The sequence below is a fragment of the Leopardus geoffroyi genome, chromosome A2 (genome assembly GCF_018350155.1).
Source record: "Leopardus geoffroyi isolate Oge1 chromosome A2, O.geoffroyi_Oge1_pat1.0, whole genome shotgun sequence".
Taxonomy (NCBI): Eukaryota; Metazoa; Chordata; class Mammalia; order Carnivora; family Felidae; genus Leopardus; species Leopardus geoffroyi.
In genome coordinates this window covers 87561564-87586029 of record NC_059331.1, presented here as the reverse complement: position 1 = coordinate 87586029, position 24466 = coordinate 87561564, and the positions used below count along the sequence as shown (strand labels likewise).

The following is a 24466-nucleotide window of genomic DNA, read 5'->3' as shown; positions in this document are numbered from 1 at the left end:
ATATATCTTAAAATTACTAATTATTTAAGATGATCTAATCTGCATTGGCTCTTATTGAAAAAAAATAGGAAACCACTAAAATGATTATATTACAAAATTTGGAAAAGCCGACTTATACTTTGAGGTATAAGGTATTGAGAGGCAGCACAATGGACTTTAGTACTTGTGTGACATTTTCTTATCATCATATGCAACATCAAAATATCCGTGGTCTTGCTTTCCATGGCTTCAGTTACTGTAGTCAACCGCAGTCTGGAAGTAGATAGTCCCCCTTCTGTGGTATTGTCAGATGGCCACTAGCAGCTTAATGCGGAAAATCACAATGCCTGACATTCACCTCACTTCATCCCATCATGTAGGCGTTTTACCATCTAGCATTATCACAAGAAGAGGAAGAATAAATATAGTGAGATATTTTGAGGTAGAGGGAGAAGAGACCACATTCATGTAACTTTTATTATAGTATATTATTATAATAGTTCTAATTTATTACTATAGTTAATCTCTTATTCTAATTTATAAATTAAACTTTATCACAGATATGTAAGTATAGGAAAAAACAATATATAGGGTTCAGTACTATCCATGATTTAGGAATCCACTGAGGTTCTTGGAACATGTCTCCCATGGATCAGGGAGGACTACTGTATTCATTTATAATAGGCATGTAGGCATATACATGCATATATACAATATACATTCACACATAAAATACCTAATGCTTTTGTGGTCTCATAAAACTAATAAAATATTTTCATATGCAGTTGCTTGGTTAAGATCCAAACCACTTATTTTCTGCAGGCTATGTTTCTTTTATATCACAGTTTAAAATGAGGAATCTCAAATCCAGCTCAGTGTTCTTTGCACCCCCACACTCAGCCTAGATTAATTCCATTTGCATCAAATGAGGTCCTAGATTTAGTAGGGTTTTCTCTTTGGTACTGTTCTATGTCTTGAATTATGTGACGAGTTTGAATTAGGAGAGAACTTTAGAACAAATGTGCTGAGGTAAATGGAGTTTTAAATGAACTACCTCAGCTTATGTAGCTTGAAGCTATAAACAACAAAGGGATTTTAATTAATTAACTTATTTTATTTTATTTATTCTCATGTTAGCTAACATACAGTGTAGTCTTGGCTTCAGGAGTAGATTCCATTGACTCACCACTTACATGCAATACACAGTGCTCATCCCAACAAGTGCCCTCCTTAATGCTATCACCCGTTTTCCCTACCCCCGTCAACCCTCAGTTTGTTCTCTGTATGTAAGAGTCTCTTATGGTTTGTTTCCCTCTCTGTTTTTATCTTATTTGTCCTACCCTTCCCCTATGATCATATGTTAAGTTTCTCAGATTCCACATGAGTGAAATCATATGATCTCTGTCTTTCTCTGACTAACCTATTTCGCTTAGCATAATACCATCTACTTCCATTCACGTTGTTGCAAATGGCAACATTTCATTCTTCTTCATTGCCAAGTAGTATTCCATTGTGTGTGTGTGTGTGTGTGTGTGTGTGTGTGTGTGTGTGTGTACACATACATACACACCATATCTCCTTAATCCATTCATCAGTTGGTGGACATTTGGGATCTTTCCATAAATTGATAGCAGTGCTATAAACATTGGGGTGCATGTGGCACTTCAAATAAGCACTCCTGTATCCTTTGGATAAATTTCTACTGGCACAATTGCTGATCATAGGGGAAGGGTTGCCCTTCCCCACCAAAAGGATTTTTAAATCTATCTTATTTTTACCTCAAGAATAAGTTGCAAGGGATTGAAATTAAAAATAGTATAAGAAATCATTAATCTGGATATTATAGAACTACTTTTGCAGAATTTTTTTGGTTGAAAAATTTTTGTGAAATGGCAAGTAAAAGCTGAGCTTTATGAAGAACAGTAAATAACCCTCTTGAGGGAATAAAAATTTAGTAGAAATAGAAGTTTTTAATAGAAGGTAATTACACTTGTTACTTCTCCTTTCTCCTCAAGTGAATGATTAATTATGTTTAAGAAAAATTATGCATATACAAACATTGTTTGGGTTCTGTATTAAGTTGTTTTAGCTACATGAGTTAATTACTCTTAGTAGTTTGGACCATATTTTAGGTGACAGGAACAAGCAGAGTCCCCATTGGCTTTTGTTTTGTTTTATTTTGTTTGATAAAGCTCCGCCCTAATCACAGAGCTGTCTCCAGGCATAGAAGCTGCTAGTATGGCTTAGTCATTTACTTCTTTGAACCTCGATATGAAATCTCTGCTTCAAGTACTAATTAGTGCTAATTGTGGAGAATTTCATAATACTTTGTGAAAGACTTGACTTCACAATATGAATTTTACTTTTGATGGGAATAAATGTGCATAAATTTCTTCAGAGTGTCATAGGTATTAAAGCAACAGAAATGTTTGTAACAGAAAAAGCAATGTTATATTTCGAAAAATCTTTGTTGGTGGTTTATCAGTTCTCCCCTCTATGGCAGGATGTGATGCCTATAAATGCTCCCTCAAGTGAACAACACTCACTAAGCTCGGGTTTCATTAATTATCCATCTGGGAAATCATCTAAACACCCATCCACGTATACCTTTATTTTCATGCAATTGAATGTATAGAATTGAGAATTGGAAAGATAAGTGAACCTCTCAAAATGTCTACTAAATATTTATAAATATATTGTCATATTTATATGAGCCCAGGAACTTTATCTTCTAGAAGACTGAATAAAATAATCCTTGCCATTTTCTAAAAAAATTAACTGCCTTCTTTTGTCACTTATCTATAGTGTTGTCTTCTAATCAAATGATCCAGCAGTTTATGTGGAATAAGGGCCATGGTCAAGTACTGTCCAAGGAAAATATGTTCTTTAATTTGTGGGGAGCAATGTCACATGATTTGGGCTTATGAAAAATACATACTTAAATCATTGCAAACATATATAGATAAAAACCAGCTGAACTATTTTAATCTCATGTTCCAAGGAAGGTTGTGTAGTAGGCCCAAGGATGGGTAATCAATCAATGAGAGAGAAACAAGAAACACTAGAGATTTCTGTGATTTTGTGGTTTTAAAGAGTCTAAACATAAAATATCTTTATTATCCCAAGATAATTTAGTAGACACTCTCCACCACTATTAAAATAGTCATTATGTTTTCTGTGACTGTTGATAGATAGTTATTGAATCGTCCCTTAAATTGGTAATGATTCAATGCTCTGGAAAACGTAGCACATAAGTAAGCAATCATAATTCCAGTGCACCATGCGCAGAAGGTAGCATAATTAGAGATTTACACCTTACAGCATGTGAAATCAAGTTAATTTTGTAGTGGTGAAAGATTGCCAATTGGGAAATATTTTATAGAAGCCTTGGAGGTCACTACAATCTCTCTTTGCGGATCAATAATTATTATCAAAATGGAATAATTCGCAGGCAGCCGTAGTACCATAGTCAGCATGCCAGCGTACAAAGAAAAGGCTGCTGAAAGGAAAGAGGGGAACTTTTTTTATTTTTTAAATTGTGTTTCTGTTTTAGGATAAGTTTTCATGTTAATCCTTGAAATGTTTTATTAACTTTATTATTCTACTTCAGACTGTCTGCATAACCCGTGTAACATTTTCTGATGAGGGAATATTGTCATTATCTCAGCGTGGCCTGGTACAGCTGTAAATGATGCTTTACCTTGAAGAAGGAATCAGTGGTAGATCATGAGTCCTAGCATCCAGTGTGCTAGTTCGGAAGCACCAGGTAAAAGCTAAATGAGAGGGGTGCCTGGGTGGCTCATCTGTTAAGCGACTGACTTTGGCTGAGGTCATGATCTCACAGTCTGTGAGTTCAAGCCTTGTGTAGGGCTCTGCGGCTCGGAGCCTGGAGCCTGCTTCAAATTCTCGGTCTCTGTCTCTCTCTACCCCTCCTCTGCTTGCACACACACTGTCTCTCAAAAATAAATAAATAAAACATCAAAAAATTTTTAAATTAATTGAGAAAGTGAGAGGTATCTGTGTTCATCTTCCAGTGTTCTGATCCGTTACTTTTTTTTTTTTTTTAATTTTTTTTCAACTTTTTATTTATTTTTTTGGGACAGAGAGAGACAGAGCATGAACAGGGAGAGGGGCAGAGAGAGAGGGAGACACAGAATCGGAAACAGGCTCCAGGCTCTGAGCCATCAGCCCAGAGCCCGACGCGGGACTCGAACTCACGGACCGCGAGATCGTGGCTGAAGTCGGACGCTTAACCGACTGCGCCACCCAGGCGCCCCTGATCCGTTACTTTCTTAAACTATCAAGTTTTCATAGCCTTTAGGTTATGTCCATGCTTTTAAGTTACTTCTTTGTTTCTCTTTATGTTTACTGGCCATCAAGCCTTCTTTTTGCCTACATAAGAGTGTATAAGCAGAATATGTTTCGCTGCCGTAATACATTTTTCAAGCAGTAACTACAGAAAGAGCAGTTTTAAACTTGGCAATAATGACGACAGTGGAAGATTTGAAGAAGAGAAAAAGGAGGTCATCAGTACCTTTAAGCATTTTCTTTTCTCCTAGGAAAATAGTCAAGGAAACGTAATGTTAAATGAAGCTACACACTAGTTAAGAAGTATAACTGTATTCTTACACAGCAGTGTGTCTTTCTAATGAAAATACAGAATTTAGAAATATAATTGTCTTACTTCTGAAACCATTATCTTTAGTTTCACTTTAATCTTTATACTCTTGTAGTAAACATGTGACTTTATAACACTGAAGTATCAAAATGTCATATTTCTTTAATCCTTTAAAGCAAATTAATCACATATATTATTCACTGATGGTTTTGTCATGGTCTAAGCCTCCATAGATCCTTAAAGACAACCTCTCTTCTGCTTATAGGTCAAGCTTGGCAAATCAGGGCCTTATGTGATTTCCAAGGCCATGGTTCTTAAAAGTCCTTATCATTGGCATTGCTGTCCAACTAGAATTTAAATGTGTCTGTACAAATAAAGGGGTTAACTTTGTTTGAATGGACTCTATAACTCAAATGGTCCCTCGCAAAGCTCTCAGATCTTGAATATGACACAGACCTATGTTCATATGATTAAGACAGTAGAATACCTCTCATTATTCTGATCACTTACAGCAGGAAGAACAAAACACAATTGAAGTTTTCAATAAATTATCTGGCCACACTGTAATGTATCCTTCAGTGTGTATAATACTTTGTCACTGAAACATGAAAGCAAAGTTTGGGTGCCACTGGTTAATTGCAAACAATAGAGTCTATTTGTCCCTAAGTAACAGTGTGGCTGGTTTAAATTTGTAAAAATTGGAAAAAAGGAAAAACTGTCAATTTTTTTCACACTCACCTAGCATTGAGCATGTCAAATATGCAATGGAATGCCATTGCCAAAATTAGACAAAGTTTCCAAAAGCATATCAGAGCCTAATTACTCATGTGAGAAGTACATTTTATCATATTCTAGTTAACTATACAAAATCTTTTGAGTGGTTCAGGGAGTTGATGCAGTTTAGAAGGTTGAAGATTTTGATTTTCTACTATAGAAGTAATATAGACATGTAAAAAAAATGTGGCTGGTTCAGTTTATTATAAAATAAACAATAGTTTGTTTTTGTTTTTTGCAAATGCAGAAAATTATAACTAGGTTTTAATAGCCACTACCATGAACTACAACTTTAAAACATAATTTTAACAAAAACATATACATTCCAGAAGTAAAAAAAAAAAATAAGCGTTTATTTTGAGAGAAACAAGCACACGCATGAGCAGGGAAGGGGCAGAGAAAAAGGGACAGAGAGAATCCCAAGCAGCCTCTGTGAGGTTAGAGAAGAGCCCAATGTGGGGCTCAGTCTCACAAAAACATGAAATCATGACCTGGACCAAAATCAAGAGTCAGACCAACTGAACCACCCAGGCTCCCCAGAAGTAAAACTGTTTTAAAACGTGTTTAGATTTTGTTCATATCTCAGAATTTGGGGAGTAATAATATATCCTGTTTTTTTTAAAATGAGGTGAAATTCACATAACATAAAATTAACCATTTAAAAGTGAATGATTTAGTGGCATTTTGCATATACAAAATTGTGCAACCAGGACCTCTATCCAGTACCAACAACTTGTAATCAAACCAAACATAACCTCCTTACCTGTCCTTGTCTATTAAGCACATACTGTCTCTTCCTTCTTCCCTTCAACTTGGGCAACCACCAGTTTGTTTTCTATCTGTATGGTTTTACCTGGTCTACACAGAATCATGTAATAACCTTTTGTCTCTAACTTCTTTCACCTCAAATAATGTTTTCCAGGGTCATTTGGTTTGTAGTATGTGTCAATATTTTATGTCTAAATTATCCTGGATTATGTATGCCACAGTTTGTTTTTTTCATTAATCTGTTTATGGATATTAGGATTGTTTCTACATTTTGACTATTAAAACAGTACTGCACTGACCATTAATGCATGAATATTTGTTTGAGTACCTGTTTTCAGTTCTTTTAGCTATACACCCAGGAGTGGAATTGCTGGGTCATATGGTAATTCCATATTTAACTTTATAAGGAATTATCAAACTATTTTCCACAGTAGGTAGAACATTTTGTATTCCCATCAGGACTTTATGAAAGTTCTAATATTTCTTTATCCTTCCAATATTATTATCCATTTATCATCATTATCATTTCCATCCTAGTAGATATGAATTAGTATCTCACTATGATTTTAATTTGCTAATGACCAATGATATTGAGCATCTTTTCATGTACTTAGTCATTTGTATTTCTTATATGGAGAAATGACTGTTCAAATTTTTTGCCCATTTTTGAATTAGGCTTTTTGTCTTTTTGTTGTTGAGTTACAAGTCTTTTTTATATATTCTGGATACTAGACTATTATCACATGTATGATTTGCAAGTTTTTCCCACATTCTATAGGTTTTTTTTTTCATTTTCTTAATAATGACCTTGGATGCACAGAAGTTTGAAATTTTTGATGAAGTTTCATTTATCTATTTTTCCTGTTTTTGCTCATGCTTTTGATGTCATATCTAACAATCATTGCCAATTCCAAGGTCATAAAGATTTATTTCCATGTTTTCTATTAACAGTTTTATGGTTTTGGCTTTTTTATTTAGGTAGTCATTCAGTTTTGAGTTAAGTTTTGAATAGGGTATAAGGTAGGTGTCCATTTCCATTCTTTTTCATATGGATATATACCACCATTTGTTGAAGAGATTATTCTTTCCCTATTAATGGCTTTCGAACCCTTGTCAAAAATCAATTAACCATAGATGTGTTTATTTCCACACTCTCAATTCCATACTATTGATTTATTTTTGTTCTTATGCCAGTACAGTTTTGATTACTATAGCTTTCAAGTTGTTCTGAAATAACAAAGTGTGGGTCCTCCAAATTTGTTTTTTCTCTTTAAATATAGTTTTGGCTGATGGAGGCTCTTTGAAATTCCATATGAACTTGATGATCACCTTTTCTATTTCTGCAAAAGAAGGCCACTGGAGTTTTTATAGGGTTTTCAGTGAATCTTTTGATCACTTTGGGTAGTATTGTCATCCTAACCTTATAAGTCTTCCAATCCATGAACATAGGATATCTTTCCATTTATTTAGCTATCTTTTTTTTGTTTGTTTTTCAGCAACTTTTTTTAATTTTTAGTATAGTAAACAGTGTACTAATAAGTCTTGCCTTTTTGGTGAAATTATTCCTACGTACTGTATTCTTTAAATGCTGGTATCAATGTAATTGCTTTGTTGATTTCCTTTTCATATTGGTCTTTGCTGGTATATATAGAACCACCAGTGACATTTTTCCATTTATCTTGTGCCCTGCAAGTTTGCTATATTTACTTATTAGCTCTTAGTTTCTTTGTGCATTCTTTGGTATTTTCTATATATAGAATCATGCCATCTGTAAATGGAATTGTTTTACTTCTTCCTTTCCAATTTGTTTGCCTTTTATTTATTTGTCTTGACTAACTTCTCTGGCTAGATCCTCCAATATAAAGTAGAATAGCAATGTTAAAACTAGGCTTCCTTATCCTGTTCCTGATCTCAGGTTTAAAGTGTCCAGTCTTTCTACATGAAGTCATTCATTATTAAGTATGGTGTTAGCTGTGGATTTTCTTATAAATTATCTTTATCATGTTAATGAAGCTTGCTTCAGTTCCTAATTTTGTGAGTGTCTTTACCATGAAAGCGTGATGGATTTTATCAAAAAAATTTTTTTCTATATCAATTGAAATGATCATACTGTTTCTTTCCTTCAATTTCTGGTTGTGCTGTATCACTTTGACTTTCACCTTGTAGTACGTTATCTCACACTGCAGTCTTGGGATAAATCTTACTAGGTTATTCTCTTAACATGCTATTGTATTGGACTTAGTTTAGTAGTACTTTGTTGAAGAATTTTGCATCTATCTTCATATGTGATATCGGTCTATAGTTTTCTTTGGTATCTTTGTCTTAATTTGGTATCAAGGTAATACTTCATAAAATAAATTAAGAAGTGCTTACTCTTGTGTTTTGGGAAGCGTTTCAGGAAGACTGGAGTTCATTATTCTTTGTGATAGAATTAACCACTGAAACCATCTGACCCTGGGCTCTTTTTGTTGTGGTTGGGAGATTTTTGTTTACTGATTCAATCTCTTTTTATAGATCTTATTATAGATTTGTTCAGATGTTTTCATTTTTTTCTTGATTCAGTTTTAGTAATTTGAATATTTCTAGAATTTCCCCATTTGGATTTTGCCTAGGTTATTTAATTTGTGGGCATGTAACTGTTCACAGTATTCTCTTATTTTTTTTTTTTATTTCTGTAACTTTGCTAGTAAGTACCCACTGTCATTTCTGCTTTTGTTTCCTCTATTTTTCTTTTTTTTTTTTTAATATGAAACTTATTGTCAAATTGGTTTCCATACAACATGCAGTGCTCATCCCAACAGGTGCCCTTCTCAATACCCATCACCCACCCTTCCCTCCCCTCCCTACCACCCCCCACCAACCCTCATTTGTTCTCAGTTTTGAAGAGTCTCTTGTGTTTTGGCTCCCTCCCTCTCTAACCTCTTTTTTTTTTCTCATTCCCCTCCCCCATGGTCTTCTATTAAGTTTCTCAGGATCCACATAAGAGTGAAAACATATAGGGGCGCCTGGGTGGCGCAGTCGGTTAAGCGTCCGACTTCAGCCAGGTCACGATCTCGCGGTCCGTGAGTTCGAGCCCCGCGTCGGGCTCTGGCCTGATGGCTCAGAGCCTGGAGCCTGTTTCCGATTCTGTGTCTCCCTCTCTCTCTGCCCCTCCCCCGTTCATGCTCTGTCTCTCTCTGTCCCAAAAATAAATAAACGTTGAAAAAGAAAATTAAAAAAAAAAAAAAAAAAAAAGAGTGAAAACATATGGTATTTGGTTTTCTCTGTATGACTTATTTCACTTAGCATAACATTCTCCAGTTCCATCCACGTTGCTGCAAAAGGCCATATTTCATTCTTTCTCATTGCCAAGTAATATTCCATTGTGTATATAAACCACAATTTCTATATCCATTCATCAGTTGATGGACATTTAGGCTCTTTCCATAATTTGGCTATTGTTGACAGTGCTACTATAAACATTGGGGTACAAGTGCCCCCATGCATCAGCACTCCTGTATCCCTTGGGTAAATTCCTAGCAGTGCTACCTACTCATAGAGTAGGTCTATTTTTAATATTTTGAGGAACCTCCACACTGTTTTCCAGAGTGGTTGCACTGGTTTGCATTCCCACCAAGAGTGCAAGAGTGTTCCCATTTCTCCACATCCTCACCAGCATCTATAATCCCCTGATTTGTTCACTTCAGCCACTCTGACTGGTGTGAGGTGGTATCTGAGTGTGGCTTCAATTTGTATTTCCCTGATGATGAGCGATGTTAAGCATCTTTTTATGTGCCTGATGGCCATCTGGATGTCTTCTTTAGAGAAGTGTCTATTCATGTTTTCTGCCCATTTCTTCACTGGATTCTTTGTATTTTGGGTGTGGAGTTTGGTGAGCTCTTTAAAGATTTTGGATACTAGCCCTTTGTCCGATATGTCATTTGCAAATATCTTTTCCCATTCCATTGGTTGCCTTTTAGTTTTGTTGATTGTTTCCTTTGCTGTGCAGAAGCTTTTTATCTTCATGAGGTCCCAATAGTTCATTTTTGCTTTTTAATTTCCTTGCCTTTGGGGATGTGTCAAGTAAGAAATTCCTGCAGCTGAGGTCAGAGAGGTTTTTTCCTGCTTTCTCCTCTAGGGTTTTGATGGTTTCCTGTCTCACATTCAGGTCCTTTATCCATTTTGAGTTTATTTTTGTGAATGGTGTAAGAAAGTGGTCTAGTTTAATTCTTCTGCATGTTGCTGTCCAGTTCTCCCAGCACCATTTGTTAAAGAGACTGTCTTTTTTCCATTGGATATTCTTTCCTGCTTTGTTAAAGATCAATTGGCCATACTTTTGTGCGTCTAATTCTGGGGTTTCTATTCTATTCCATTGGTCTGTGTGTCTGTTTTTGTGCCAATACCATGCTGTCTTGATGATTACAGCTTTGCAATAGAGGCTAAAGTCTGGGATTGTGATGCCTCCCGCTTTGGTCTTCTTCTTCAAAATTACTCTATTCAGGGTCTTTTGTGGTTCCATACAAATTTTAGGATTGCTTGTTCTAGCTTCGAGAAGAATACTGGTGCAATTTTGGTTGGGATTGCATTGAATGTGTAGATAGCTTTGGGTAGTATTGACATTTTAACAATATTTATTCTTCTAATCCATGAGCATGGAATGTTTTTCCATTTCTTTATATCTTCTTCAATTTCTTTCAAAAGCTTTCTATAGTTTTCAGCATACAGATCGTTTACATCTTTGGTTAATTTTATTCCTAGGTATTTTATGCTTCTTGGTGCAACTGTGAATGGGATCAGTTTCTTTATGTGTCTTTCTGTTGCTTCATTATTACTGTATAAGAATGAAACTGATTTCTGTACATTGATTTTGTATCCTGTGACTTTACTGAATTCATGTATCAGTTCCAGTAGACTTTTGGTGAAGTCTATCAGGTTTTACAAGTATAATATCATGTCATCTGCAAAAAGTGAAAGCTTGACTTCATCTTTGCCAATTTTGATGCCTTTGATTTCCTTTTGTTGTCGGTTTGCTGATGCTAGCACTTCCAATACTATGTTAAACAACAGCGGCGAGAGTGGACATCCCTATCGTGTTCCTGATCTCAGTGGGAAAGCTCTCAGTTATTCCCCATTGAGTATGACATTAGCTGTGGGCTTTTCATAAATGGCTTTTATGATGCTTAAGTATGTTCCTTCTACCCCGACTTTCTCAAGGATTTTTATTAAGAAAGGATGCTGAATTTTGTCAAATGCTTTTTCTGCAATTGACAGGATCATATGATTCTTATCTTTTCTTTTATTAATGTGATGTATCGCATTGATTAATTTGTGAATGTTGAACCAGCCCTGCAGCCCAGGAATGAATCCCACTTGATCATGGTGAATAATTCTTATATGCTGTTGAATTTGATTTGCTAGTATCTTATTGAGAATTTTTGCATCCATATTCATCAAGGATATTGGCCTGTAGTTCTCTTTTTTTGCTGGGTCTCTACTTTAGGATACAAGTAATACTGGCTTCATAGAATGAGTCTGGAAGTTTTCCTCCCCTTTCTGTTTTTTGAAACAGCTTGAGGAGGATAGGTATTATCTCTGCTTTAAATGTCTGGTAGAATTCCCCTGGGAAGCCATCTGGTCCTGGACTCTTATTTGTTGGGAGATTTTTGATGACTGATTCAATTTCTTCGCTGGTTATGGCTCTGTTCAAGTTTTCTATTTCTTCCTGTTTGAGTTTTGGAAGTGTGTGGGTGCTTAGGAATTTGTCCATTTCTTCCGGGTTGTCCAGTTTGTTGGCATACAATTTTTCATAGTATTCCCTGATAATTGCTTATATTTCTGAGGCATTGGTTGTAATAATTCCATTTTCATTCATGATTTTATCTATTTGGGTCATCTCCTTTTTCTTTTTGAGAAGCCTGGCTAGAGGTTTATCAATTTTGTTTATGTTTTCAAAAAACCAACTCTTGGTTTCATTGATACTCTACAGGTTTTTTAGATTCTATTTTGTTTATTTCTGCTCTGATCTTTAATATTTCTCTTCTGCTGGGTCTGGAGTGTCTGCAGTTCTGTGTCTATTTCCTTTAGGTGTGCTGTTAGATTTTGTATTTGGAATTTTTCCTGTTTCTTGAGATAGGCCTGGATTGCAATGTATTTTACTCTCAGGACTGCCTTTGCTGCATCCGAAAGTGTTTGGATTGTTTTATTTTCATAATCATTTGTTTCCATATATTTTTTAATTTCTTCTCCAGTTGCCTGGTTGACTCATTCATTCTTTAGTAGAGTGTTCTTTAACCTCCATGCTTTTGGAGGTTTTCCAGACTTTTTCCTGTGGTTGATTTCAAGCTTCATAGCATTGTGGTCTGAAAGTGTGCATGGTATGATCTCAATTCTTTTATACTTATGAAGGGCTGTTTTGTGACCCATTATGTGATCTATCTTGAGAATGTTCCATGTGAACTCGAGAAGAAAGTATATTCTGTTCCTTTGGGATGCAGAGTTCTAAATATATCTATCAAGTCCATCTGATCCAATGTATCATTCAGGTCCCTTGTTTCTTTATTGACCATGTGTCTAGATGATCTGTCCATTGTTGGAAGCGGAGTATTAAAGTCCCCTGCAATTACCACATTCTTATCAATAAGGTTGCTTATGTTTGTGATTGTTTTATATATTTGAGGGCTCCCATATTCGGCTATAGACTTTTATAATTGTTAGCTCCTCCTGATGGATGGACCCTGTGATTATTATATAATGCCCTTCTTCATCTCTTGTTACAGCCTTTAATTTAAAGTCGTTTGTCTGATATAAGTATGGCTACTCCAGCTTTCTTTTGACTTACAGTAACATGATAGATAGTTCTCCATCCCTCACTATCAATCTGAAGGTGTCCTCAGGTCTAAAATGAGTCTCTTGTAGACAGCAAATAGGTGAGTCTTGTTTTTAATCCATTCTGGTACCCTATGTCTTTTGGTTGGAACATTTAGTCCATTTACATTCAGTGGTATTATTGAAAGAAATGGGTTTAGAGTCATTGTGATGTCTGTAGGTTTCATGCTTGTAGTGATGTCTCTGGTACTTTGTGGTCCTTGCAACATTTCACTCACAGAATCCCCCTTGGATCTCTTGTAGGGCTGGTTTAGTGGTGATGAATTCCTTCAGTTTTTGTTTGTTTGGGAAGACCTTTATCTCTCATTCTATTCTGAATGACAGACTTGCTGGATAAAGGATTCTTGGCTGCCTATTTTTTTCTGTTCATCACATTGAAGATTTCCTGCCATTCCTTTCTGGCCTGCCAAGTTTCAGTAGATAGGTCTGCCACTAGTCTTATGGGTCTCCCTTTATATGTTAGAGCGTGTTTATCCCTAGCTGCTTTCAGAATTTTCTCTTTATCCTTGTATTTGCCAGTTTCACTATGATATGTCATGCAGAAGATTGATTCAAGTTACGTCTGAAGGGAGTTCTCTGTGCCTCTTGGGTTTCAATGCCTTTTACCTTCCCCAGATCAGGAAAGTACGCCACTATGATTTGTTCATGTACACCTTCAGCTCCTTTCTGTCTCTCTTCCTCTTCTGGAATTCCTTTTATATGGATATTGTTCTGTTTCATTGCATCACTTAGTTCTCTAATTCTCCCCTCATACTCCTGGATTTTTTTTATCTCTTTTTCTCGGCTTCTTCTTTTTCCATAATTTTATCTTCTAATTCACGTATTCTCTCCTCTGCCTCTCCAATCCGAGCTGTGGTTGCCTCCATTTTATTTTGCACCTCATTTATAGCATTTTTTAGCTCCTCATGACTGTTTCTTAGTCCCTTGATCTCTGAAGCAATAGATTCTCTGCTGCCCTCTCTACTTTTTACAAGCCCAGTGATTAATTTTATGACTATTATTCTAAATTCTTGTTCCATTATATGAAATCATTTTTGATCAATTTGTTAGCTGTTGCTACTTCCTGGAGTTTCTTTTGAGGAGAATTCTTCCATTTTGTCATTTTGGATAGTCCTTGGGATGGCATGGAACTACAGGGCACTTCCCCTGTGCTGTCTGAAGTAACTTGTTTTGGTGGGCAGGGCTGCAGTCAGACCCGATGCCTGTCCCGAGCCCACTGCTGGGGCCACAGTCAGACTGGTGTGTGTACCTTCTCTTCCCCCCTCTCAGGGGCAGGACTCACTGTGGAGTGGTGTGGCCCCTGTCTGGGCTACTTGCACACTGCCAGGCTTGTGGTGCTGCTTTGATGGGATCTGGCATATTAGCCGGGGTGGATCTGCAAGGTGCACAGGGGCAGGAGGGGCCAGCTCAGCTCACTTTGCTCTCAGTGGTCTCCTGAAGGAGGGACCCTGCAGCAACCGGGAGGGAGGCAGACCCACAGGAAGGATGAATCCACAGAAGCACAGCGCTGGGTGTTTGCGCGGTGCAAACAAGTTTAATGACAGAACTGGTTCCCTTTGGGATTTCTGCTGGGGAATGGGAGAGGGAGATAGTGCTTTCCAGGGCCTTTGTTCCCCGCCAAGCTGAGCTCTGTCTTCTGGGGCTCAACAACTCTCCCTCTGTGTCCTCTCGCCCTCCTGCTTTCTGAGCAGAGCTGTTGACTTTTAACATTCCGGATATTAAGTCCTAATGGCTGTCAGAACACACTCCATCCGACCCCTCCACTTTGGCAAGCCAGATTTTGGGGCCCTGCCTTGGCAGGCGGGTTCCCCCACCACCACCCTGGCTCCCTCCTGCCAGTCCGTCTAGTACTCACGACCTCTCCGCCCTTCCTACCCTCTTCCATGGTCCTCTCATCTACACTTGGCTCTGGAGAGTCCATTCTGCTAGTCTTCTGGTGTTATCTGGGTTATTTAGGCAGGTGTGGGTGGAATCTAAGTGATCAGCAGGATGAGGTGAGCCCAGCGTCCTACACCGCCATCTTCTTTAGTTCTAGGTTTTTGGTCCTCTCTTTTCTGTCAGTCTAGTTAAAATTTTGCCTACTCTCCTGATCTTTACAAAGAACCCATTTTTGATGTCGATTCTATTTTGTTACATATGCTCTATCTCTACTCTAAACTTTATTAGGTTTTCTTTTTCCAGCTATAGATTTAGCTTGTTCTTTTCAGAGTTCCTTAGATGTCAAGTTAGATTATTGATTTGAGATCTTTTTTTTTTTCTTTTTAATGTATGCATTGCAGCTATAAATTTTTCTTTAAGAATTGCTTTCACTGGATCTCATGCTTTGGCATCTTGTTTTTATTTTCATTCATCTTAAAATATTTTCTAATTTCCTCTCATTCCTTTTGGAATTAATTTCTTGTTCAAAAGTATATTGTTAATTTTTACATATTTGTGACTTTTTTTTTTTAGTTTTCCTTTATTGATTTCTGTCTTCATTTAATTGTGGTCAGAATAAATACTTTGTATCATTTCTATAACTTTAACCCTGCAGAGGATTGCAGTCTAAGATATGGTCTATTTGGAGAATATTTCAAGTACACCTGAGAAAGTGTGTATTTTAATGTTGTTGGGTGAAATGTTCTATATGTGTCTATTAGGTAGATCTGATAGGCGTAAGATTTTTTAAGTCTCCTATATCCTAGTTGATTTTCTATCTAGATATTGTATGTGAACTGGAATTTGAGCTGTGAGTATACAGTAAGCAAAAAACACAGTACTTTATTACTAAATGATAACAGTCTCTTTCTTCTATAAGCATTCCCCTGTTTGCATTAAGATTTTTGTTACTTGTCAAAGTCCCAAAAAAGTTGATTCTGTCAGCTTGCCAACTTAATGGCTGACTTTATGATATCAAGTCAATCCAGTCATAGCATAGGATTTTAGTTTACAATTTGCCCTGTCTTAATTGAAATCAAATTTCATTTTTAGTATAAGAATAATTGTGAGTTTACCCATTTCATTTTTGGCTTCATGGGAAGAAGTAAATTCCATTAAACTTATTTTTTTGCAGGTACAAATCTTTAACATTCAAAACAAGTATGGCATATATGTTGGGGAGCTTTTTCTTTTTTCTATTTTTTTCTCTAGAAGACAATATTTAGTTATACAACCACATTTGATCTTTAAAATAAGAGGAATTATAATATTAGCAACTACCATTTAGTGAGTATTTCATATCCAAGTAACTACTAAGTACTTGCAACAAATAAGCTTGTTTTATCTTATATCAAATCAATGAGTTATAGGTATTTGAACTTCAACTGACAGTCAAAAACTGAGAAAAAGAATACTAACTTGTTTAAGGTCATGCTGAACAAGTAAGTTTCATGTCATGATTAATTGAGTTTCTGAGTCTAATTTTTTTAAGTATACCAGGCCTCTTTCTGGTCATTATATGGTCTTACCTACTCCCCCCCACCCCACCCCCACAATGAATCATTATTAGATTAGATTAGATAGTGAAATCCATAGATCTTAACAAAAATATTTTATAAATTAATTATTAATATTTCCCCCCTAGGGAAAAAATGAAGCAGGTAGACAGAGGTAGATATAAATCTAGAGATCTGGAGTTTGTAGGCAACATAGCATATAATTTTTTTTCCAGACATATTCCATAGTTGTTGGAAGCTTTGACTCTATCATACTGTAGAATAGAAAAGCTAACTGAAATTTTGAAAGCTTATAATTTAATATTAGAACACATACTTGTCAAGTATTTCATAAGTTTAAGAAAGCAATCATTATATCACTTTTATTTTATAATAAGTAAAAATGAACATTTTCAGGCTGAATCACTATACTACCATTAAATTAAATCTGTGTTACATTTATCTCAGCATTTTGGTTGCCAATCTACATAGATAAATAATTAGATTATTTGAGGTAGAAATGGATAAGTATATGAATGGATCCATGCATAGCTTAATTTAATTGATATACTAACATGAGTTTTGTTTATAATATTTACCTTGCTAAAAGTGCATTATTTGCCTAAGATCTTTCAAGAAAAACAAACCCAACTAAAGGAATTTCAGTCATTAAATTTATGAATGAAAATCATTAGCTACCTATGAATGTCACAAGGAGCTTCAGTGCCTTTGAATGACCATCATAAAATCTGGTCATCTCTATGCAAAACCTAAATAATTTTGCTCATGAATATAATGAGAGTACTTTGTAAAATTACCATTTTAATATTTCATATGCAAAGACAACTCACAGTAGTAGCTACTTTCTAAGAAATGTCATGCTCTTAATTGGTCAGTGAGGTGAATATGTGGAATGATTTTAGAGGGGTACTGGACAAGTACATGACAACACATGATATGCCATCATTAGCTTTATTTCTCTGAGTAATGAAGAACCCACCCCTCCCAGCAACCTATTAAAGTTTCTGTGTGCCTAAGATGGACCCAATTTTAAACTTTTCTGAGAAAAAAATTCACTCATATATAAAGAATCACCGAAAGATCAAGCCAAGGATCATTTGGCCTTGGCCTTATTTTGACAAGATAAGACCTCAGAATTTAGATTTCTCATGTGATCTTCAAGTACAAATCATTATATATTTTTGTGTGTATTTAAAAGCATAATTCTTCAATGTCAACATTTAAGATATATCACAGTTTTGTAAAGTTATTGGGAATATTTTCGTTATTTCTTATATATCCAGAATATAAAAAAAAAAAAAAAAAAAGAAAGAAAGAAAGAAAGAAAAGAAACAGCCTGGGCCTCTCATAAGTGCCACTAAGCCCTGTATTTGTTAATTTACCCATGCATATAAGGTGAGGCTGTGAGGGCTGGAAACCATTCAGGTGATAGAAAGGTTTAAAAAGTTATTTTCTTAAATGCTTGTTCTTTCTCTAAGTACCCAGTGTGAGGAACACTTAAAATAATTTTCACTGAAAAATCTAACATTCTAGAAAATTGAAACCCTCAGGATACATTTAAAAAGGTAAACCTGCTAAGATTTCACCTTTTCCCTTGGTGTTTAACAACCTATAAATTATCATTATTTCTTGAAGCACGTTAAAGACCAGTCCAGTCTCACCTGGTAGGAAGAAAGGAAGATGGAAGGAATAACCCAGAGAGCGTCCTGCCACCTCTGTCCTGAGTCATTCTTGGCTTGTGAATCAGGGCTTTAGATCATAACCCCAAAAGGCAAGGTGAAACCAAACAGCGAAGAATTTGTACATGTAACACATCCTCTCCGGGGACAGCTTGTCAGAGTGGATGTCTAAAGAATGTGAGACTGAACCATTGGAAAGATAAACAGGCATATATTCAGGTGCTCAGCAATGTAGAAACGTCAGTTAAGCATCTTAGTTATTTATTGCTGTGTGACAAATTACTCCAAAATTTATTAAAAAAAAAAAGTAGGCAAGAAAACAAAATGAACCTGTTTGTTTTTCTCTCCAAGAATACATTTGCATCAACAGTATGATCCAGCATGTTTTATCTGGAAGCATAACTGTTATGGGTTCCATTTGTGTGTAATAAACTGATATCTCCCCATCAAAAGTCCTGATACATCCTGAGTAATTTCCCAATCTGTGAGGATGATGATCTAATACCTGGCTCCCTGTATTTACCTTCTAAAAGCTCATCCCAGTGCTTATTACTTTTCAGGCATATTGTCTATACTTTCCTACAATTGTTCTCTGACCTGAAGTTAGCTGAAAATTATCTAACTTAGACATCACACATATACTATCATGTCAGCTCTCTATCTCAGTGCTTGCTCTCCTAAGTTTACCTCTGTTGTACTCCACTGGAGTTTCTCCTTTGTTTGTTTATCAGCCCTCCTATCTCTGCCATTCTCAATCCAAGCCTTGTCACATAAGCAGCCCTCTTGCCATCTGTCTAATCTCTTCCCCAACCCCAGCAAGGAATTTGCCCTGAATGAATCTAAATATATGCCTCCTTTTCTGAATTTGGCTTATTGAGCACGTCCAGAGAAAGACATGTATACAGGAATATTGAAATAAAAGTCAGAGCCTGCTACCTCAATGAGACCCTCCCAGTGCCAAAACCTGCAAGATTTAAATACTCCTCTTCCTTTCTGATAGTAGATAATCATAATAGATAAATATATTTTCTACATCACAGGGAAGGCACCAGCTTATGACAACCTTCAGCCATCAAATGTATAATCATGTTACGTCCTTTCACGGTATCCTTGACTCTGCCCTCTTCCGTATCTTTCACGTGCAGTCCGTCCTAAAGTTCAATTTATGTTATGTTGCTGACAGCTCCTCAAATGATTCACAGTCATTGCTATATTCTGGTATTTATGCCTTTGTGGAATCCCCTCTGTATGAGTACGGGCTGCACTTAATAACTTGCTTCTAATGAACAGAGAACATGGGGGGGAAAATGGGACGTCACTTCCAAGATGCGGTTACACAATACTGTTACTCCCATCTCACCCGCACTGTCTCTGGCATGAGCTGCTTGCTTGCTTTGATGAAGCAGAAGCTGCCAGGTTGTGAGCTTCTCCGCAGAAGTCACCATGGAAAGGAGCAAGGGAGGCTGAGAAGGAACGGAGACCCCCAGTCCAACAGCTCCCTAGTAAATGCCAGCACCACCCCCCCCCCCCCGATGTGGGAAGTAGATTTTTCCCTACTCAGGCCCTCCAGTCATACCAGAGCCTCACCTGGCAACCTGATTGCATCCCATGGGAAACCCTGAGCGGAAAAACAGCTAAGCCACGACCTATAGAATATGTTTGGTAACAAGTGGTGTTTCTAAGCCGCTAAATTTCAAAAGGATTCGTTATGCAGAAATACGTAACTATTATCTAAAATGCTTTATTTAGAGCATGATTCTGGAGCCAGACTGCTCAAAACTCCTCATTTCCTCAATTCGCATACTGTCTGCCACCTTCCAGCGGTGTGAACTGGGGGAAGTTGATTAACTTCACTATGACTAAATGTCCTCACTTATAACCTGGCGATAATAATAGTGTCTACCTTTTAAGATCACTGTAAGCTGAAATGAGTTAATAAAAGTGAAACCCTAAGAACAAAGTCTAAAATTCTTTGTATTCTATGTACTCTTAATGTCCCTTAGTATCCCATGACGACCCTGCTACCACTCTGGTATCAAAGGTGCATTTTTTTTTTTTTTAACCACTGAAACAGCTCTTAAGTTGTTTTCTTAGTTTCATCTTCATTCTCATCATATTCATTCTGCACTGCAGCCCAATAGAGCTTTTCATATGTACACTTCACCGGGCAGGTTATTTCTCTGCAGTAAGCTTTTCATTGAAGTTATGTCGTATTTAGAAACAATCAGTGTGGCTCACAGGGACCTGCCCACCTTTCTAGACACATCTCTCGACATCCTCTCCCCTGCATCTGTACTCTAAACCAGTTTAGCTTAATGAATATCCCTTATTCTCACCTGACTCTGGGCCTGTATATGTGCAGTACCTTCTCTGATAGCCCACATGTCATGAGGCATAGCACATTTATAATTAATATTTTACATATAGTGTTTGTATTTCTCTCTCACGTGAGAGGGGCCATATGGCTCATGTTCATTACTGTTTTCCCAAGGTCAAAAGCAATGCTTGAATAATACAGTAGTAGCTGCTCAACAGATATTAGCAGAATGAATGGTGGCCTGGACTAATGCAAAGACTTGGCTTCGGAAGTAAAAATGTAAGGAAAGATACAGGTAAGTGTTAGAAATAATGTAGAACTGGCAAAGCCTTTAAATTCCTTTAAATTCTATGAAAGAGAGATACACAGCAATAATGTTAGCATGGGCTGTCCATTAAAATACAAACCTTATGTTATAAAATATATGCTGTCTGTGAAAACCATTTTTTATATAAAAAATATGGCTAGTTACAACAGTCACATAAATATATACAAATACATGCATATGCACAAATATAACAAGTAGAAAAATAAAGCAGAGATTTTTTTAAAAATAGCATTTTGTAGGTAAAAACAGTACTCTTTCAATTGCTGTATCCAGTGCTCTTGCCTTGACCTTATTTTTAGTAATTTCTCTGTCACCTCCCAAACTGTTCTTCTTTCTTCCCTTCCAGACATTGAGTTTTTCTACATCTATCCCTTTCTCTGTAACCACACCTTCTGTTTTTCTTCTCTCCTAACTCTCCTCCATACAGTTTTGATTTTTGCCATCTTCCCCTTTCCCATGAGAAAGACTCTCGTGGAAACACAACAAAAATTTGCATAATAAATATATTACGAACACCTTTGTGTTGAAACTCCATCAGTTAGATTGTAAAAAGAGCCACAAGACTTGTAGAGTGTCCTTAGACTTGAAGTATCATGAGCTAAGAGCAAATAACCTAGTAACTATAGTTTCACATAGGTGTTATCTTAGTATATTTGGGAAACGAAGTGGACTGGAAGTCTGAGACCAAGGATATGGCCTTGTGGGTAAGAAATTATCTACCACAGAAACCAGAATTCATGCATTTGACTTTAGGCTCTTTATACTATTTGTAGTAGTAAAATTTGGCCAAAACTGCCTCCTAATAAATACATATTATGGTGTCATTTCTGTACATAGGCTCTCCTTTTCTATATAATGAAGTATAAACTTAACATGACATTCAGGGCCCTACATGGTCTTATACAACACTCTCTAGCTTCACCTCCAGGTACTGTTTTCTCCCTCCACATATACATGTTTCAACACAATACACTAGACTTTGTAGGCCCTGGGACATAACATTCAACCATATTTTAAACCTTTCACATGGGTTCTGCTGCCAAGAGATTACTCCTCCATAGACCTTACGGTTTCCTTCTTAGCATTTAAAACTACTCCACAAGTTGTCTCCTCAGAGGCCTCTAGAGAGAGATTTATATGAGATACAAACTCCTCCCTCTGCCCTCTCTAAGAACCACATATAAGCCTTTATTATAAAATTTATCATATCAAATCACAGCACGTGGTCAAATGTCTCTATTATTTTTCTAAGCTCTAAAGCTTCCTAAAGGCAGAAATGATACCAGGATCTTTATGTTACCATGGCCTAGCATAGAACATGGCACATAATATGGACTTAGTAAAAATATTTATTGGATAGATGGACAGGGGACCAAAAACTAGAAGTCGCCAATCCCAAACAATCAAAGTACGCATTCAGTATTAGACTCCTCCAAAATGTCTCCTGCTCATGTCATAAAATAATAGTAATTTCTTGAACATATTTTCTAGAAATTTGGGAAATATATACACTGTTTAGAGAATGAAGATTGATAGTTTGAAAAAACAGATGAGTATTAAGTTTCATGAAAATTGAAAATAAATTTTGGATTGATAGTTTGCTTACTTTCTTTTCATTTCCATAATGATTTGCTTCTTCCAAACTTTAAGTGTACTGTTTATTGATGTATCAGGTATGAGTGCATTATTTTAATACATGTTTCTTATTTATCTTATGTGCTAATGTAGAAACCTGCATTGTAGATTATTATAATTTTAAAATATTCTGAATTTTAAATAAATTGCATTGTACTTAATCTTGACCATTGACATTAGGCCAACATGGAGTTAAGTCTCAGCTCTGCCATTTATTAGTCGTAGCTCTGCAAGTTTGGCCAAGTTATATAATATCTTTAAAGTTTTAAATACCTGAAACTTGAAATTAATATAGTTTCTAAGAAAGATGTGTCTGAAATGTAATAAAATTATATATAAAGCTCTTAATGCTCACTACATAGTAAGTTTTTATATATTTTAGGTCTTAACGTTTTAGTTTTTACTGTTGAAACAGGATGTTATCCCTACCTAAAGCATGTTGTTTATATAAATGTTTTGTCCATTTACTCTTTTTTCTTGTATGTCTTTAATCATTTCCCCTCCCCTCCTCCTGAACCTCAGACGATATCTTGGTTAAGTTTTTTCTCCCTAAAGAAAACTGTGCCTCACAACTCCCACCCCCAAACCACTACCTGTGTCCTTCTTGGTCACCAAGCTGTGACGAGTCCATGCAGCCTCACTGCTTTACCTTGGACCATTTATTTTTAACCTAGTGTAATCACCATAGGAACTGGTTTTCACAGTATCACCAGTGACTTTTTAACTGACAAATCAAAAGATGTGTCTATATCTGCCTCTTTATAGCACCTGTATAGTATGTTATGGACAGCCAATTATATCTTGGTTCTACCACCTGTGCTTCCTGTATCTTTCGGTTGCTCCATTTCAGAATCATCTCACTTTTGTTCCTAAGCCTGTGTCTAGAAAATTCTTGTTATGTGTGCCAATTAACTTTATTACATCATTTTTTACTAATTTCATTTATCTTTTATTATTTTTCATTTTCTCAGGAGTTTCTTACATACTTTTCCTAGTTGTCATAAATTTTGTATATGGGAACACTTTACAAAAATAAGTAAAACAGTATCTACTTCCAGAAGAATATATCCATTTAATAGATAAATTAGTTAACAAAGATATTGTTCTTTTATTCAAATGTTGACTTAAATATAGCAAATGTTTTCTTTCTAATCATAATACTATGTGACATAGATTAAAAGAGAAATTGGAAACCTGTATATGCTTGTCAATGATACTCTTCTAAATGATAAATGTTGTCATTTAAAAAAAAAAAAAAAGAAAGTTCCCCTGGCCTTCTCAGCTTACCCATAAAGAAATAATATAATACTAACTGAAATAATCATCTCATTTATATGAATACTTTTTATATAGCCATACATGAAAACATGTATACATATATAAATTTCAGTTATGAGACAGGTTTAGCAGTTGTTAAGGGTTGAAAAGTAAATTTAGATCACACACACCCCCACACCCGTTTTAATGTGTAAAGCACACAAACTATGGCATCGTGTTTAGCCATAGCTTTCACATAGTTTTGGACTTTGTATATTCTAGTTGCAAATATGGTATGCACTTGAAGCTAGATGTAAGATACTTATGATATAGTATGTTGGAAGGGTATGTTAGTGTAAAGGATGCAATATAAATCTGTGTTGAAGAGATATTAATTATCATGTATAAAGCTTCAGTGCAGTTTGGAAGACTATGATGAGAAGAAGGAATACACAAGATGGGTAGATGAGTTTTTACTAGATCCTCAAAATCCAGGCAAAATGATTTGGATACTATTAGAGGACTTTGCAGGGGAAAAATGGATTCACATGCTGAATGTTGTCTCTCAGAGGTAGCTTACAGAACTGTTTTCATGGTCCCTTTAAGAAATGGTATAACTCTAGACAGACAAAGCCTAAAAATGTAAAAAGCTGGGTAGATAGGCAGAGTATTCTGGAAAAGAATGAACACCTCTTAGTGATAGAGTAATAATAAACAAATTGATAAAAAGAATACCAGTTTCATTATAAAAGAGAAGGGTTTATCTACTTCAAACCTACCCTTATGATATAAATATTGAAAATAATAGCTGAA

The 24466-nt window shown here is 36.0% G+C and overlaps 1 protein-coding gene and 1 long non-coding RNA gene across 10 annotated transcripts in view; one reads left to right on the top strand and one right to left on the bottom strand.

Annotated features, from left to right (window-relative positions):
• Positions 1-24466, top strand: part of PCLO (piccolo presynaptic cytomatrix protein) — a 419978-nt gene that overhangs the window by 229488 nt on the left and 166024 nt on the right. The window lies entirely within an intron of this gene.
• LOC123606389 lies at positions 15743-18831 on the bottom strand. The gene is made up of 2 exons (XR_006716261.1): positions 18099-18831; positions 15743-16128 (listed from the first exon to the last, which is right to left on the bottom strand). It is a non-coding gene; the product is annotated as an uncharacterized LOC123606389 (long non-coding RNA).